Source organism: Cavia porcellus, unplaced genomic scaffold (genome assembly GCF_034190915.1).
Source record: "Cavia porcellus strain 051 isolate PalLab524CR breed Dunkin Hartley unplaced genomic scaffold, mCavPor4.1 scaffold_3, whole genome shotgun sequence".
Lineage (NCBI taxonomy): Eukaryota > Metazoa > Chordata > Mammalia > Rodentia > Caviidae > Cavia > Cavia porcellus.
In genome coordinates this window covers 69,581,546-69,600,513 of record NW_026947486.1, presented here as the reverse complement: position 1 = coordinate 69,600,513, position 18,968 = coordinate 69,581,546, and the positions used below count along the sequence as shown (strand labels likewise).

The following is an 18,968-nucleotide window of genomic DNA, read 5'->3' as shown; positions in this document are numbered from 1 at the left end:
ACAATTTATACATTTCCATTCCAAAAATTACAAACAGGGAAATGCAAAGGAATGTGACCAAAGGATGTCCAAAATCCAGCATGGCAAACATTAAGTCCTGTAGTTCATGTGCAGTATCTGAGGCAATCTGTAGCAAGCTGTGGGTTCCAAAGGTATGTGGTGGCTCCACCCCTAAGGCACTGCTGGTTGTTGAAATTTCCATGGCTTATCTCTTGAGCCCATTTTTGCTCCCACCTTGCAGATTTCCTCAGATGATCCGCATTCCTAGCTTCTCCAATATTCTGAGGTCTCCACTTTGCTTGGCTTCACCCACACAGTTCATACATTGCCCACTCAGGGGCACACTACCTGGCCTCCCAGACCTTCTTCTGAAATCTGGGTGGAAACCTTTTAAATCTCAGACTTCTTCAACTCTGCAGATGCCCAAAACTAGTACTACATGGCTTGCTGCCAACTATGGCAGTAGCCAGGCTCTCTTCTCTCTTGGCAATAGGAGTCAAATTCCTGGGTCACTGAGCACTCTAAACTTGATTCTAAGGAACAAATTCTCTATGCTGCCGCTATTCTGGAGCCTGGTGCAGCCACTGCCATTCTGCAACATGGTCCTTTCCAAATTTCTCCTTAAAGCAAAGCCTTTCATTTTGTTTTTTGAGGCTGCAAAGGGTGGAGACTGGCTACTTGAGTGTTTTCTCCCCTATGGCACTTTCAGTAGTTATAGCTCTTGCAGCTTGTCTCTCAGGCCTGCTTTGCTCCCTCCTTGTGGCTTTCCTGAGACAATGTTCTTGGCTTCTTGAAGCTTCTGGGATCTCCAATACACTTTTGGTGTCACACTTACAGCTTCATACATTGTCCTCTCAGGGGCACACTGCCTGGGCTCCCAGGCCTTCTGAAATTGGGGTGGAAGCCTTATTAATCTTTAAATTGTTGCATTCTGCATGCACCAAAAACCATTACTACATGGATGATGCCAGTCTGATGGCTGGAGCACTAGCCAGGCTTTTCTCTCTCTTGGCTGTAGGGATCAATTACGTGTATCACTGGGCACTCTAAATCCAATTCTGAGGAACAAATTATCTATGCTGCCCCCATACTGGAACCTGGTACAGCTGCTGCTATTCTAGAACATAGTACTCTGTGGCTTTCTCCTAAAAGCACTCATTCACTTTTGTAGTTTTGAGACTGCAAATGGTGACTTGCAACTTCTTTTGATGCCCTCAGGTCACATTTTATATTCTCTTGTTCCTTCTCAGCAATTGAGATCTTCTCTTTAGGGCCAAACTCACAATGTTTTAAATTGTCCTCCTGGGCTCTTTGCTCTTGATTTACAACATAAATATGGCTAAAAGCACCCAGCATTAGCCATGCCACTGCCTCAACATTTGACTGCCTTGAAATTTCTTCTGTCAGATTAATTAGTTCACCACTCTTAATCTTAGTATCAGACCAAGTCTCTGGACATAAGCAAAATGCAGACAAACTTTTAGCAAAGCCAGCGTACACAGCATTTGGAATCCAGCAACCAATACAGTCCTTCCCAGAAGAAACCTCTTGAGCCTGGTCTTTAATGGCAGGATTTCTATCAGCCTGATGGTCTTCTGAGCTCTGACAAGAATCTCCCACACAGAACAGCCTATGGTATTCCAGATCTACTCTTTAGGCAACATCTCTGAACCTTTACAAACTCTTCCCACAAGCCATTCCCAAAGGCTCTTGAACCACATCATCAGGTATAGTAATAGCAATGGACTCCACTTCTCTAGTACCAAATCCTGAGTTACTTTTCTCTCATTGCTTAGACAAATTACCTGAATCCCAAAATTAAGGAAGTAATATTTATTTAGTTCACAATTTATGGAGGTTTCTGTACATAATCAGCTGGCTCCAAGGCAGAATGACATGGCACAGGTGTAACAGTTAGTTCATGGTGGCAGAAGATAGTGAAAAGAACAAGAACAAAAAGGGAGGAGCAAGAGAAAACCCTTTCTGTCCCTTATATTGTATGTAGACTACCCACACTAGGTGGGTGTAGCACTCACAAGCATAATCTCAGAGCCAGACAATGAATCAATCACAAACTCTAGATTCAGATGCCTCTAAAAAGGACCCCCTCATGACTGCATGAGGCTTTACACAAACACAAACCATAACAGCTACTAACGCTGAAATCTTATAAAGCTCATTTGGAGTGAGACATACAATAGCTAAACATGAATTTCTTAAAATCTAGTGACTCACCTTCAAAGAATTTGCTATAAATGTCTTGTCATGAAAAAGATTCATCTTTCAACCCCTGGTTTAAAAAAAAAAGAAAAAGAAAAAGATTCATCTTGAACCTAACATAGAAGTTGGACATAACAAAAGGAGACTGTTCTCTTTTTATTTTTTTACTTTAATGTAATATAAGCAATAAAAGTAGATATTAAAAAGTAAAATATAAAACATTGTTCTATGAAAAAACAATTCTCATCACAAAATAGAGAATAACAAAATAGAGAGAATATAATATAATTTAAAAGAATGGCTAATTCTTCTCTTTTAGGTGGATTTGTGTGATAATGAAAAGGACCTGTGAAACATTACTTATTTAGCTGAATGCATATTTTCCTCTGAAATAAAAGTAATATATACCTCATAGGGTTGATGTACACATTAAATGAACTAACACATGTAATGTATTTGGTGTAGAGGCTGGCACATAGTAAGTGCTCAATATAAGTAGCTTTCCTTATTCAAACATATTGCTACCAATTTTCTACCTAAATATCAATAATTTCATCTACAGTGGGTGCCATACCACATCTAAGTGAAACAGACAGTTTTATTATAGCATTTGCTTGGTTTTTTTTTAATTTTATTTTTTGAGACGGGGTCTCCTTATGCAGTTCAGTCTGGCCTAGAGCTCCCTTTGTAGCCCAGGCTGGTCTCAAACTCACAACAATTTTCCTACCTCAGCCTCCCGAGGGCTGGGATTACAGGCGTGAGCCACCACACCCAGCTATAGCACTTGCTTGAAGGATGATTTTTTTTTTTTGTACCAGGGATTGAACCCCCGCCCTCACGCTTGCTAGGCAGATAGGTGCTTATGCCAACTGAACTGAATCCCTGGCTTGAAGAATTATTTTTAAGAATTAATTTCCAAAGGTGGAAACAAAGTAACTATTTAGATACAGTTACAGCATTTGTCTATTTTATAGAAGGCAATGGCAATGGGAACATTTGGAGGATTGAAGGGAACTGGAATTAGCATGGAGGTCAGACAATAGTAAGTGAAATGGCTGTAAACCATTTCTCAAAAACTTTAGACCTTTTCTTTGATAAATGTCACACAATAGGCAGGAGAATCTGGAGAAAGACTGTTCTAGTTGCAATTTCTTCTCTTTTAATCCATAAAATGAAGAGGTTGATCTTGGTAATTAATAGCCACCATTTTCCATATGCTTGCCATAAAACAGGCAATTTATGAGCATGATTTCATTTAATCCTCCCCCAGATGAGTCTTATAAATTAAGTACATTATTATCCCCAATTTACAGATGAAGAGGTTGAGGCTCAGAAAGAGGTTACATAAGTTGCTCTAGAGTAACTGGCCTAAGATCAAAACCCACATGGTTTCCCTCTTGTTACTCTGTGTCTCAGTGGCCTCCCAGATTCAGTGACTAAATAAGGAACATATGAACAGTTTGCTCTTTCATTGGTCTTTTAAGATTGGTACATACTGAAATCTCCTTGTATGTGAAGCAAAAGGGATATTTAGATGGGTTCTGAGGTTGATGATGTATCTTCTTTCCTAACATTACTAAGGTAGAATCACTAGACTGGTTGAAAATATACCAAAGGTAACTTTCTTGCAAATACTGTGAAAAACCCAGCACGTTTTACCTCCCCTGGCCTTATAAATACAAGGATTTTTTTTTTCCTTTTTGGGGAAATTTGCTAAAACAATTTTCAAGGATAATTGAAGAGGATTTTATTGCGGGGATTAGTAGTCAGCTTTAAAAAGGACAATGAATAAGTTTCATGAGAGAAGCTAAAATTAAGCTCCAGTAAAATCCTGCTGGGAGTTTGATCTGCTCTCTACTCACTTCATAGATCAATTTAAAAAGACCTGATCTTTGTAATACTCTATCTTCCTATTCAGGGGAATTTGCTGTCTTTCCATTTTGGTTTGGCTTTTCAATTAACTTTAAAAATTGGTAAACTGTACTGGGAATGAAAAAATAGATATTTGAAAAGATGAAATTTGAAAAGACGAATTAAAAAGACGAAAATAATGTCTAGATTTAGCTACTATGCCTTTGCTCTTTTTTGTTTTTTTTCTGTTTGTTTTTGTTTGTTTGTTTTGTTTAACCATGCTGGGGATCAGGAGCCAGGACTTTTCACATGTTAGACAGTTGCTATACCACTGAGGCATACCCTAAGCCCTACCTTTGATCACTCTTAAATGGAGTGGCTTAGGTTATTATTTACATTCATAGTGTTATATTTTGCCTAGGTTTCTTATTTAACTAGCTATTTTAGAAAGACCATTGATGACAACATTTGGCTTGGTTATTATTTCTGGGGAAAAGTGGCAAAACATAATGTTTGTATAAATATTATCAAGTTATGCTGATTTTAGTTGGATCAGAAGGGGAAATTATTATTGTACAAACTTGTGAAGAAAGTTTAAAATGTAGTCTTATTACGCGGCCAATGAAGAACAGTTGTTTTCCATCCTTCCATAAATAACTAATGCCAAGGGCAGCCTGGCTATCTGTTTCAGCTTCTTGTTACAGAACAGCAAAATGGGCAAGGCCTAAATTTCAGTGACTGCTAACAGAGAAGCCTTGTTTGTTTTCATGCTTTCAGGGCTTTTCGTGTTGTACTGTGAATGTCAGTTGCACTACACACTTCCCTAATTCTTCAATATACATAAATTTCTAATTGGATTAGTAGTCCTGGGTTAGCATACATTACTGAGTGAGCCTAATGTAGTGGCAAACACCCTGGCATAGTTTCCTAGCTCTGTTACTAGTTTTGTGACTGCACGAGTCACTTCACTTGAATCTTTTTCTTCATCTTTGACATAGGAATAATAATCTCCCATCTTCCTGTATCATAAACAATGGTGCAAATGTTCTGTCTGAAATGTCAGTTGCTTGGGGAAATGTTCTGTTCCAGAGAAATACTTACCAGAGGGTTTCAAAGGTTTGCTTTGAGCTTAAAAAAGTGAAAAAAAAGGTGAGCTAGAAATAGAGTGGATACATTTGATTTCCTTTTGGGAGATGTAGTTTTTCTTTCCTTTTAATCCAGAGTGCGGTTAAATGTGGAGGAAAAGGTGAGCTATAGTAAATGATAAAGATAACCATAACTATGGGCACCAATGTATGATAAAGATCTTGAAAATACAAGTACATTGTTGTCCTAACAGAAAAATGTAACATGAATATATACATGTTATGCATGTACTATAGAAATATATACAAACAAAAACTCATAGCTTCAGGCTGTAGTGATTTATTTCTTTATACTGTGTAAAGCTGCAGGAAATTCAATAAGCTAGGAAATCAATGTTCAGAGGAATTACATAATTGATAATGTCTGGGCCAAGAGACCAATAATAAAAGAAACTGGAAAATGTACTGTTTAATTACAAGGGTTTTTTCATCTTGGTGTAACACATTAATTTATGTGCTATACTGGTTCTGAATTGTGCCTCTGTTCTAATTCCACAACTAGAATCTAAGTATGTGGAGGATAAGTTTGATCATTCCTCCAATTTCTTTTATGTTAACCCTAATGTAGATGACAGTTCTTGGTACCCCATAGCTACCTAATGAGTTATGTAGCTGACAAATGATTACTTACTTCTGGTATTATAACCAGATCTTATAAAAATAAAGATGATAATTAAACTTGTTTGAAGTTCTGAACTTTCTAGGTCAATCTTAAAAAAAGAAACTACGTGACTACTTAAGCAACATTTATAGGCATATTATATGTAAGTAGGTGAGCCTGTTGGAAATTAAATGAGTAACATGGTTTCAGAGTAGTAATACACAAAAGCTGTACTGTCAACCAACCACCTATGGTGTCACCCGAGATGCTTATTAAACATTCAAATTTGTCCATCCCACCAAGATCCATATCAAAATATCTGGGAAGTATAACTAGGTACTCACATTTGAACAAACACTTTAGGTGATTCTGATACCCTCTAAAGTTCAAGAGTTGTTGCCTTTAAATCTGCAATGTGAGGCATATACCCACGAGTGTGTGTGTGCGTGCTTGCGCATGCATCAGTTATTTCCATGGGAAAATGGGTAAAAGCACTTTTGCTTCTTATCAGGAGGAAGCTAGTCTACTACCTTGTATCAGGGAACTGAAAAAATTTGTTTCTTTTGCGGATATAGTCCTGGCAGTTTGTGGTGGCTCATTTCCAATCACTTTGTCCACTTTGAAGCCCTGAAATAGTTCACTGTAATTTTATCAGTAATTTCTTTCTTTCCTGTTTTTTTGAGACAAAGTGTCACTGTGTAACTCAGGAGGGCCTTGAACTCATGGCGAACCTCCTGTTTCAGTCTGCCCAGTGCTGGCATTACAGGCATGTGCCACTATATTTGTGTTTTTTTTTTTTTTCACGTCAGATGGGTAATGTGCCGAGATCATAACAAGGTTCAAAGGAGGCACATGTCATGCATGGAGCATGAACACCCAATCATCACGCTTATGAACCTGAGGATCTGTGCCTCTATATCTGGCTCAGCAATTTCTTGAATCTCTTGGGAACAGCATTAGTAGGATTGGTTTACAAATGAGGATCAGAACCACTGAGATGTCACAGTGCTGTACTGACTTTTTTCTCCAATCAGTTGTGGGCTCATTTGCCATTACAGTTAAACCACTATGGAGATGAAAGACACAAGGTGAAAACCTTGCATTCTTGCGGTATTTCAGGAACAGGAGTGAAAGGGGATCTTAATACAGTGCTAGGTAAGACAAATGAACGAGAAGCATGAGCTGAAGCTTCTAGGAGCAGAAAGCATTCACCGAAGTGTTAAGATCTCTATGTATCAACTATTGTAGCTGTCCTACTAACCCGTTTTGAAACTGGGTTTCATTGTTCACCTTTTTCTCTTTAAAATTAAAAGAAAAAAAAAAAAAGAATCTGTCTTTAAAGGAAGAACAATGAAGACCTAAGATGAGTATCGTTAAAGGGCAGCTTGAAGATGACCTCAGGGGAACTTTCATCCTAGGGTGGAGTCCTGGGGAACCTGGCATCCGCGTGGTCCATTCTCCATCACTCCACAATTCCGCGCGAGGCCCTCCGGAAACACTCTTGCGGGAGGTGACAGAGAGCCAGGAGGCGGCGACTAGACGCTAAAAGCCGTTAGCCGCCCCCGCGCCCCCGCAGCACCCTTCTCAAGCAGCTGGAGCACGCCTGGCTCCACCTTTTCGGCTGACGTCCCCGGTGAGCGGAGGCGGGCGCGTGGGTGGGCCGAGCCGTAGGCAGCTTGCTATTTGGCGGGCTAAGCCACACCACCGTACGCCCCCGGTCCGCCCGCCCCTCCGGGCTCGTCTTTTCCGGGCTCGCGCAGCGCCCCGCCCCCGCCGGCCTTTCGCGTGCGCGCGCGTCGCTGCGGCTTTTTTCTGGCCTCTGCGGCGCTCCCCTCCTCACCCCAGCGCTAACGGCACGCGGCTTCTTTCCGTGAGTCTCGCTGGCCGGCTGCGGAGACGCGGTGATCAGCTCAGTGAGGTGAGTGACCCAAGAGGAGGAGGCTGCGAGCATCCCTCGCCTGTGGGTCTCGGGGCCCAAGCTGTTGGGGTAGTGAGCCCACCGGATCCTGGAGGAAGCCGGGTGGCCATTCCAGTTCCTGGTGTGTGGTCGTTTTCTTCTTGAGCTGGCATGTCTACCCTCCAGGCTGCTCACAGGCCAAGGCGATTTCTACAGTCACTATCTTCTCTGTTTAATAGAGTCTGGGGTCCGCGACAACCTGGCTTGCCGCTTCCTACCTCTCACCACACCTTCAAGGTCAGAAGTCATCTTAACCGATCCGAGTATTAGGTTTTTCCTTGTCCCTTTTGAGATGAATACATTGAGTGTTTAAGAGACCTCCAAACGACCTTTAGGGCGCCCCTAGACCTCAACTCCATTTTGTCCCCTCCTGGTTACTCTATAGTTGGGAACTACGAGGATTTGTCTCTGGAAGCATCTGCTTTCTCAATTTGAAGAATGTTCTGATTTCTAATGTACCCTAACCATCCATACCTTTATGTTAGAAAACATCTGGATTCTAGCAGACGCATGCTTCCCCCAAACCATTCCTTCTGTCTCGATCTCTGCCTTCAGTGGGTGCAGTGTATTTCATGTTGGCTTTATTCACTTCCTTTTCCTCTCCTGTGACTACCCGAAAGAATTTTGGCTGATGTCTGTAAGAAAACCTAGGAGAATATGATTCATTGCCTAATCCCATCAAGGGGTTACATTTTTGAAATAAGACGTCATTTCTTTTCACTTCAGCATCTCCGAAGGGATTTTCTTCACCCTCTGGAAAAATAACTTCATAGATTAGCTCTTTTTCAACTTAAAACGTGGTCCTAACTCTGTAGAACGGTGAGATGCACAATATGGATAAAATACCATTTAAATGAACCCTTTTGAGAAATTAAGCAGTTTACTTTATTGGTAATTGGTATTATCACTTGCTTAGTTTCCTGTTCTGTGAAAATAAGGATGTTGGATTGGAGCGTAGCTAAAGTTCTTTTTTTTTTTTTGTTTTTATTCTTGGACCTCTAAATTCATGTTTGGTACCATGTGGCTGCATAATAGAGATTTAAGCTGGTGGAAGCCCTGTTTCCCATTGTTGCTTGTCGCTTTAGTTTTTTTTTTTTTTTTTTTTAATTAATTTTGCCTCTAAAATGAGCTTTAAATATTATTGATACATAGATTCTATTACAGTATTTCCAACGAGCATATCAATCAAGATTATAAGTGTAAGTCCTTTTCCTTAAATTGTAAAACAGCTGATCTTTTGATGTAAGACTCTTGTTAGAATTAACACTCTGTAATTTAAATGGGAGATTTAGAATAAAGTTCCTTATTGTCCTACTATCAGAAGTAATTTAACCTCTAAAAAAAATCTATGGAAGGTATAATGAGACAGTTAAATTTTGGCAAATTTAATTTTGCAGGGGTTTTTAAAGCCTAGTTATAAAACATGTGATTCAGATTTTTGGTCGGAGATTTCAGGTAGGGATGAAACGGGTGAAACAAGAAGAGTCTTGCCCAGTTCAATGAGAAGAGAAAACAATTGGGACTCTGAAGGCTCAGGTTTCCATATCAGCTCTAGCAGGATGTATACCCCTTTAAAAAGGTCACTTTATCTTCTTTGTTTTTCACATCTGTAACTCAGTATCATCATGGTTGGCAGAATGATCTGTAAATTCTCAACCTGAATTCACTATTTTTTAACTAAATAGATATATGATGTATGTGTATATATGTATTATATTTAATATACATATGCATATAATGCATTTTGCATTAAGACTGTCATAAATTTGTTATACCAGTTATTTAGAATGTTTTTCTCAAAGATCTGCATGTATTATTTTAATGTGGATATACTTAGTTATTGATTCATACTAATTTAATGAGTTACAGGTAAGAGTAAAAAGTAAGGGAAGAGGGGGGAAGGGATGTAAAAAGAATTTATTTGAAAGCCAGCTATTACTATATTGTTAACTTCTGGTTGCAAATAAAATGTTTATACACCATGCTGATTTTATTTATTTTATGATTATTATTTTATATATTTAAGAATCTTTATTAGTACATATTTGCAGTACATGATTACATTCATTAAAAGAAATTGGTACATACGCATGATACATCTTAATTCTTACAATTCCTTCCCCCCTCCCAATTGCCTCTTTTCTCCATCTCTTTATCCTCTTCCCATTTACAAAACATCTTATTTCCCATTACTCGTCTTTTATTTTGCTCTTTATTTATACTTTGGGTTTCTCACGTAAGAGAAGTCATGGAATACTTAAGCTCCTGTGTCTGATTTATTTCATTTAACATTTTAAAATATTCATGGATTTTAGAAATTTATAAGGGAATATATACACACTGTCTTGTAATTGACTGGGAGCTTTACAAGAATATGCATATATCTCATTTGTTCTATGTATTCATTCAACTATCTTGTTCCTCCATCTGTCATTTATTCTGTGCCAGGCCCTCAGGATATGATAGTTAAGAAGAAAGTCCCTGTTTGATGAGTCTATAGTGTGGGATAGTGGTTGGGTTGTTAGAGAGACAGATGTATACAGTTTATTTTTATGAAAAACAGCAGTCAAATCAGGGACATAAAATCTTGAGGAAGTGAAAGCTCCATAGGGGAGCAGAAGATGATTGTATTAATTGTTGCTTGTGGGATTTCTCCAGTAATACTTTTTTTCTCCCGCATTGCTTTTTTCCCCTTCTTTGAACTTGGATTGCTGAGTCCTTTGCAAAAATAAGTTTGTTTTTCTACTCCTGTGATTGGGTGATCTTATATACTGTTTTTTTTATTACCTTTGACTTTGAATTTTGAGATAGTTTGGATATGAATTTTGAGATTGTCAAACATTTGTAAGAAATAATATCCTTTATTTGTTCCTACAGTCACACATAAGAGTATAGCAGCAGAACCAAGGAATTCCTCGTTGTGCAGATTTTACCAGTTTTTTTTTTTTTTTTTTTTTTTTTTTTTTTTTGTCTTTTTTGAGACAGGACCTCGCTATGCAGTTCTGGCTGGCCTTGAGCTCCCTTTGTAGCCCAGGCTGGTCTCGAACTCGCAACAATCCTCCCACCTCAGCCTCCCGAGTGCAGGGATTACAGGCGAGAGCCACCACGCCCCGCTGGATTTTACCAGTTTTAACAGGCTGTAGTTCTATGCAGTCTTAGCACATTTAGATTTGTATCATCACAGGCAAGTTATGAACAGTTAAATCACCACAAGGATCCCATGCATTACCTTTTATATTTATAGCCTTCTTATTCCTTTCCTGACCGCAGGTAACCACAGTTCCATTTTTCATGTATTACCTTGTCATTTCAAAAATGCTGTATAAATGGACTCATAGTAACTTTTAGCATTTTTCACTTGACATAATTCCTGGAGATTCATGCAAGCAATCTATCCTTTATCAATAGTTAGCTTGTTTTCATTGCTAAATAGTATTCCATGGTATGGATGTACTATGTCAAACTACTTATCAAAAAACATCTGATTTTTTCAGGGTTTCATTTGTTTTGGTTCTGGCCTTATTGTAAATAAAACTCTGTGAACAATTATGTACAGGTTTTTATATATGAGCATTAAAGCTCCATTTCTCTGGGATAATTGCTGAGCACAATTGCTGAGTTTTATAGTAAAACATGCTTATTTCATGTTCTAAGTAACTGCCCAACTTTCCACAGTGTCTGTACCATTTTTCATTTCCATAAGCAACGTAGGAGAGTTCTTGATATATTTAAATATTCATCCCTTGTTTCATATGTCCTTTGAAAGTATAGTCTTTTAGTCTACAGCTTGTCTTTCCATCCAGGCTTTTCACAAGGAGTTTTGCAGAAAAAAAGTCTTTAATTTGAATGAAGTCCAATTTATTAATTTCTTTTATGGAATATGATATTGGTGTAAAGAGGTTTTACATACATTTGTTATTTAATTTTCTTTCTGTTTTCACCCATTGTTTTTGTAAGCAGTGTGAGCATTTTCTCCTAAATAATCCTGAAGCTAAAATATATTCTGTGAAGTAGCCTTGAGTTTAGCATGTGAAGACATATTTTACACAGTTTTAAAATAGCTGCTGTCATTTTATATCTTAAAAATATAAAGACTACCTCATCATGCTGTCAAATACAACATAAAAATCATTACTTTAAAATTAAATAAATTGTGCCCACGGGGTTATTGGTTTCACTTTCTGAATTAAAATATTTTGGCAAAACTGTAATTTTTCTTTTTTTTTTTCTTCCCACATTGGTTGCATACATAAAAACTGTAATTTTTCAATCAAAGATTTTGGTAAGTAAGCCAAAGAACAAATTTATGTTCTAACTTAAAGGTACTCTGAAAGTCTACTTCCGCAATTTGAGTAGACATTATGAATCATAACCATGTAATTGATAGGGCTTTTCTATTCACTGTTATCAGAATAATGAGTAAAAGATTATTGAATTTATCCAAACTGTACATTTCCTATTATTGTAGCTACTTAACATTCATATTAACTTTTTAAAGATAAATACCAGTTTCAAGTGATATTTATAATTTTATATTTTATATTTTTAAAAATATATTTTCACCTTATAAATAAAACTTATAGGGAAATGTTGGTGATTAATTTGGAGAATATGGTACTGACATTACCGCTTGACCATCTTTGCTCAAATTATTGTACAGCTAGGGTAGTAGTGGGTTTCCTATTTGAAAAAGATCAAACATTGGTGCCAGAAAACTATTGCCTGTGGCCAAAACCTGCCTATCTCCAAGTTTTGTAAGTAAGCCTAAATTGGAACACAGCCTTCTCCACTCATTTATAAATTGTTTGACTGACAGTAGAGGTGAAACACAGACATTATAACCTGATAAGCCTATTAATTCTCTGGACCTTTATTTACAAAGTTTGATGACCCAGAGATGAGGCAACCTTAATAACTGGGCATGGTGGTGCATGTTTGTAATCTCAACACTCCAGAAGGCTGCAGCAGGAAAATTGTAAATTCTAGCTCAGCCTGGGAACTTATCAAGAACTTGTCTCAAAATAAAAGATTTAAAAGGACTCAAGGTATAGCTCAGTATGAAAACTTTGGGTTCAGTCCCCAGTGTTGAAATAACGGGCAACATTATAAACTATCATTTTTCTATATGATAAAGGAGCCTTAGCAGGTTTTGCACAATTTTTTTTTGTATCTTTTGGTTATATTTCCATGGGATATAATGGTTCAGATGACTGCATTCATTTTCTTGACTACATACCAAGTTGGAAAGAGTTTTTTATTGTTATTGAAGTGAAACTTATTTCTATGTGAATGTAAATTTATAAGTATGACAACTCAACTTCTAAGATTTAGATAGAGGCCCATGCAGTCATATCCTTTGGTGATCTTGTTAGCCACAATGGTAATGAACAAGCCAGCCATGACAACCTTATGCTCATGATACTGTTACTTGATCTTTAAACGCATGGTAGTATGGGCTATCAAACTGCACTTATTTTATTGATTATTATTTTGTTTGCTTAGCTTTTTTTGTGAGTTGATTATTTTACTTCTTTTAAATCTCTAAGTACGATGTTGATAATCAAAATGGAAAGAGGATAGTTGGCTAAATATTTGGGAGGAGATGGATCCTCACCTTCCATCATATGTATAAACAAATTAAGGATATGCTTAAAACATGTGTTTTTGACACTTCTGGAAAGCTTAAACAACCATAATGAAGTTAAAAGGCAACTGGCAGATAACTGGGGAAAATAGTTTCTTTATATTCAGCAGGAACTTTGACTTTCACATACCTGACTTACTACCTTAAATGATAATCTTCATTTCCTTTGTGAGTAACACTGTGCCCTGAACACTTCCTATTAGTAGGTTGATCGTTATTCCAAGGTATTTTGTGTTCCCACCAGTAGAGTAGATGTTTTTATTACTGAACCAGTATAGTTTGGTTGTACATTTTTAAAAACATATCGTTTGCTTGATACCTTGTATACTGATAAAGTATGAGTAGATGAAATTAGAGTTCTCACTGAAAACCTGACAAATGAAATGTCTCAATGTCCAGGATTAGATTCCACATTCTATGGAGATGGAGGATGGAAACAGAGACTGGGTAGGTATTAAACAAGACTGTTTAGCACATGTGGATTGTTAAAACTTGTATGATGGATACATTCTGTTTATGGTAATGAAACAAACTGAGTGTTTTTGAAAGTGTTGATTAAAAGAAATTTCTAAGAAAAAGACTAATTATTTATGGATAAGACAACTATAAAAGTTTAGTATAAAATAAATGTAGAAAACTAAAAATACTCTTTACATTGCTTTACAAGTATCCAAGTTCTTTCAAGTATACCCTAAGAATTCAGTTTAAATTTCTTTATAATCTTTGGGCCCAGAGTTAAATAAAAAAGTGTTACCCTCTTGGGCCTGTATCAGAAGTTTAGTGAATGAGTGTTAATTTGCCACAGATAAAATAAAATGAAGATAAAATGAAATATTTGATATGTATATATTTTTTGTAATTTTCATCCAGATTGGCCTAAACATTTCAAAACAATCAACTGCTTCAAATTGCATTTAATGGGGCTTCTACTATATACAGTATATATTATATAAAGAACCAGTGCCACCAGGGATATAGCTCAGCTGCATAGGTGCCTGCCTGGCAAGCACAAGGTCCTGAATTTGATTCCTAGTGCAAAAATAAATAAATAAATAAATAACTAGCTGGTACAGGTCCATACAAAAGAGGTACTCCTTAGAAAAAAGGTAGAGAATTGTAAATTAGCCTTCTCCAGAAAAAGAAATGAACTTGAGTAAAAAAATCCTCAAAATAGCTCTAGTTATTAAGAAACTGTCAGCCATTTTTTCACAAAATTCATTGGAAAAAATGAAATATAATATCTACTGTTAACAAATTGGCATTCTCATACTCTGTGTAACTTGATAAAAATACATAAATTTCCCATTTTAAAATGTACATCTATTTTGACTCAGCAATACCAACACAGTTCTAGTGAAATATATGCACGTGTGTAAACCTATATAAAGTTTCACTGCAGTAAAATTGTTCATAACAAAAACTTGGCAGTAATCTAAATATCCTTCAGTAGTGGAATGATTTAATTAGTAGGCTATACTATGGAATGCCGTAGAGCAATTTAAAAAAAGAAAAGAAAAAGGACTTTTCAAACTGACATATATAAATTGACAGTGGTGTTTCAGAATATGTTAAAGTGGGAAAGAAGGGAGAAGGGGATCCAAAAATTGTACACTGTGATTCACCTTATCTAAGAACAAATAAACCCTTATCAGTTGTGTAGATAATAAAACAGTCTGATTGATAACATGCCAAGAATAGTTATTTCTAGAGGAAAAGGGAGTGTTGTTAGAAGGCATTATAGGGATTACTTTTACTTTTTAAACTGTACATGTACTAGTGTATTTCACAATCTGTAATACGGTATTTTGTTAGTAATTATTCAGATTGATATTATGAAGGATTTGCAAACCATAGTGGAAACTAATTATAATATGATTCCTTTATTATAATAACATTGTGCTAGATGTGTATCAGTTTGTACTGTGTGTGTGCTCAAATGTTTTTAAGTAACTTTTTCTCCCATTGTTGAAGTACTACTTGTATTTTCTAAATTTTCCTCAATGAAAATGTAACCATGAAGGAAAATAAGAGGACTGTAATCCCATAACCAGAGAGATTCACTGTGAACTTTGTGGTATACATCCTTGCACATACATGTTTGTACCAATGTATATGGACATTTGCATGGATAGGTACATGTACTATAACATGTTTTCACAAAACTGGGTCCGTACTGTACATATTAATTTGTAATTCGCTTCTTTTAACTTGACACTATACTGTGAATATCTTTTAGGATCAAAGTAACTTCAAATAAGTGAAAAAGTTGAGAAAAGCACAATATTTTAACATAACTGCTTTCTAGTAAACTATAATCTTGAAAAAACTATAGTAATCAAAAGTAATTGACTAAGGAAGTTTTAAGATCTTAATATTCAACCAGTTCAATTCTGTTCCCAGTTTAACTATGAACATGTTATAGTCATGTTTCACTTGATGTGGATATAGTCAGAAAAATGTATTGTTGAGTTTAGTCATTGATTTTTGTCATTGTGCAAACGTCATAAATTGTAAGTAGGCAAACCCAGATGATATAGTTTACTATACACTTAGTTGACATAATTGTTTATATGTGCTTTTATTGGACTTAAGCCAAATAACTTTGTTTATACCAACATCACTACAAATGTGAATAATATGTTGTGTTACACTCTGTGTTGTAGGAATCTGTGAGCTCCATTATAATCGTATGGGACCACCATCATATATGAGGTCCATCATTGTTGCAAGTGTGATTACATAATGTTTGATTATATTTAAATTGTAGTTACTAGCAATGATGTATAAATGCAAAATACTGAAAATGTCATCAGGAAGTATTTGTGTGTATGTAGAGTTTACTTTTAAGGAAAATTTTAAAAACTAAAATTGAATGGTTATTTTTGTTCAAAGGAAAACCAACTCCTGTGTCTAGTTTTTGGCTGAAGATATTAATGGCAAGTTACTTTATTTTAAAAAACAAAATGTAGGAATCTGTGGCAACATGATTCTTTGTATCTTAGTACATAGTAGATAAAATTGAATCTTAGGAAAATTTTGTTTCTCAGTTTACAGTATATAATTTGAAGTTTAGGAGGGTGCTGTTTGATTTGGGCAAGTATGTTTGTATGCTGCTTTCTCGTATCATTATTAAACATTGCACTTGCATCATTTATTAAACAGATCCAGTAAAGGCCCTTACAATCTCCTCTGGGTTTTTGCTGTGGGACATAGAAGTCAAAATACATTATTATGGAAATTTTTGATGTTTTAATCTTTTTCTACAAATTCCATAGGGCATTTTATAAAAGGAAAGCTCTACTCTGTGGACAGTGGTATTAATGTGAAGGCTATGAGTAGCTAGCTATTCAGGGATTCCTATGGTGACTGGAACAGCCACTATTTTCCTATGCTGTATGCATCTTGACCTTTTTGGAATTAATTTCATAGCAGGAAGTTTCTCGTGGGTGCTATCAAGTTAGCAGACTTTACTGGGAAGTGGAAGTCAGGATAGAGATTTCATATTTCTCACTTGATTAATGAAGTAGGGATGTGAAACTAGATTGTTAAATGTTAATGGTGGATTTTAGTGGTGGTTATGAAGTTAGCGCATTGAGGCAGCATGGTAAAATATGTTTTCTTTTAGGTGTTTCATTTATTACATTTAATGTGTGCTTGAACTATTTTAATACTATGAGGAGTAATAGGGTTTACAAGGACCTCTCCCCTGGGGGAACTGAGTGATTTGTTTTAAAGAAAATATGGAGAATTGGGCACAGCTGCTACAGCTAGAAAGATGGCAACCCTTCATTGTGCTCAGAATATGTTAGTTGTTTCTAATTGTTAAATGAACTGAAATCTTAAAGGTTCCCTCAGATCAGAAATAGGAATTCGTTGAATGAGTTTAAAATACAGTTAATGGCTTCAAGAAGAAAGAATTTCAACTGATATTACATGGGACTAATCCAAGCAAAATATGCTAGGTTCCACATGACTATTAAATGTACTAAGTTGAGAAATAACTTAAAAATATAGTTTAAAAATTGTAACTATACTAAAAGGTGGAACTGGATAGTAGGAGCAACAATTGTCAGATGAATGTGTTTCAGACAAATAGAGCAAAAAAGAGAAAAGCATGCCAAGGGCAATCATATTCCTACAGCTGGAACCATAGAAACTTTCTCAATATGGTCTAGGTCCAATTGCAAGATTAGTGTAGGATGGTTTAAAGTCTTTGGTAGAATATCTCGGGTGCCAAAAACATTTGGTACCAAGTCAAGACCAGAAAGGCTGTCGGAGATGTTGAGGTCTCTTATTAGCCCAGATGATTTGTTTCCTGTGTAGGTTAGAGTTTCTGTGGAGCAAGTTGTTTTCTGTAACTGGGAAACTAAAAAAGGCAGGGCCAAAGTGTACCTTTGATGAATTATGCAACCTTTAATTGGGAAGCTAAGTAATGGTTATTTCCTCAAATAAAAATGTCAGCATTAGCATATTCATTGAAATATAGTTACATATTACACATTTTTAAGCAAAATGACTGGCCCCTTAAGGATGTTGTACAACTCAAAATTTCCCCTAAAATTTTTTGGACTGTCCAGTTTAGGTTTTGTTTATAGTATCAAGCATAAAGACCAAGATTTTTATGTGGAAGCAGATTTTTATGATTCATATACATATTTACATTAATTGTAGCATTTTCTTCCTTATCAAGAGATTATGTATTAAACTGCTTATAGGAGAATAGCTTTAGGAAATAACCCCTAGAGATTCAGTAGTTTCCTTTTATCTGTGGTTTCATTTTCCATAGTTTGAGTCACCCTTGGTCGCCTGCAGGCTGAAAATATTACATGGAAAATTCCAGAAATAAACGATTCATATATTTATGATTATTGTACTTTATTGTTAGTTATCATTGTTAATCTTTTGCTCTGCCTAATTTATAAATTAAGTTTTATCATAAATATATATGTTTAGGAAAAACAGTTCAATATTGTCCACAATTTCAAGCATGTGAGGAGTGTTTTGGAATAATTCTTCCAGAGTTTCCAAGGGGCTATTTTACTTCATTACAGGTAGTGTTCTTTAAAATACAGGCTGTTTTAGAAGAAACAATTATAAAATAGAAACCTTCATGGTAAATCCCCCACCTTTATATTCCAGGTTTGAAATGAAGTTCCCCAATGTTGCTCTGACCCCCTCAGCCATCTCTTTTCATTTGTTTTGAGACTTGCTTGGTTAGAACTCAGTGATTGGTAATTCCCAGCCCCAGGAATACAAAACAGTGGGGTTTAAAATACTTAGACTAGCCCTGCCAGTTGTCTTGAATCTTAGCTCAGTAGGGATATAATAGGGAGGTATAAATAGACATAAGTGCTCTACAAAGGTAACAACTCTGGCACTAGTGAGGAGAACATTGCAGTGATAGCATAGCTCCCCCAAACATGTCTTATCTCTGCGATACTGTGCATTTATGTCTTTATTATCTGGTTACATGAAATATTTCAGTGAAGTGATTGGGCTGTGATTGTAATGATAACATTGAGTAAGATGGGTGATTTGTTCCAAAGTTTC

At 36.3% G+C, this 18,968-nt stretch overlaps 1 protein-coding gene and 1 non-coding gene across 5 annotated transcripts in view; one reads left to right on the top strand and one right to left on the bottom strand.

The window, feature by feature from the left end:
* Positions 1-6,620: 6,620 nt before the first annotated feature.
* On the bottom strand, positions 6,621-6,722 carry LOC111756158 (small nucleolar RNA U13). The gene has a single exon (XR_002790638.1). It is a non-coding gene; the product is annotated as a small nucleolar RNA U13 (small nucleolar RNA).
* An 846-nt stretch (positions 6,723-7,568) lies between these two features.
* The window catches only part of Acsl4 (acyl-CoA synthetase long chain family member 4), a 74,314-nt gene continuing 62,914 nt past the window's right edge, over positions 7,569-18,968 (top strand). For all 4 annotated transcript variants that reach the window (XM_063246270.1, XM_063246269.1, XM_063246268.1 and 1 more), the window contains exon 1: positions 7,569-7,735. The gene's annotated coding sequence lies outside the window, so the exon portion shown is untranslated. The remainder of the gene's footprint in view (positions 7,736-18,968) is intronic.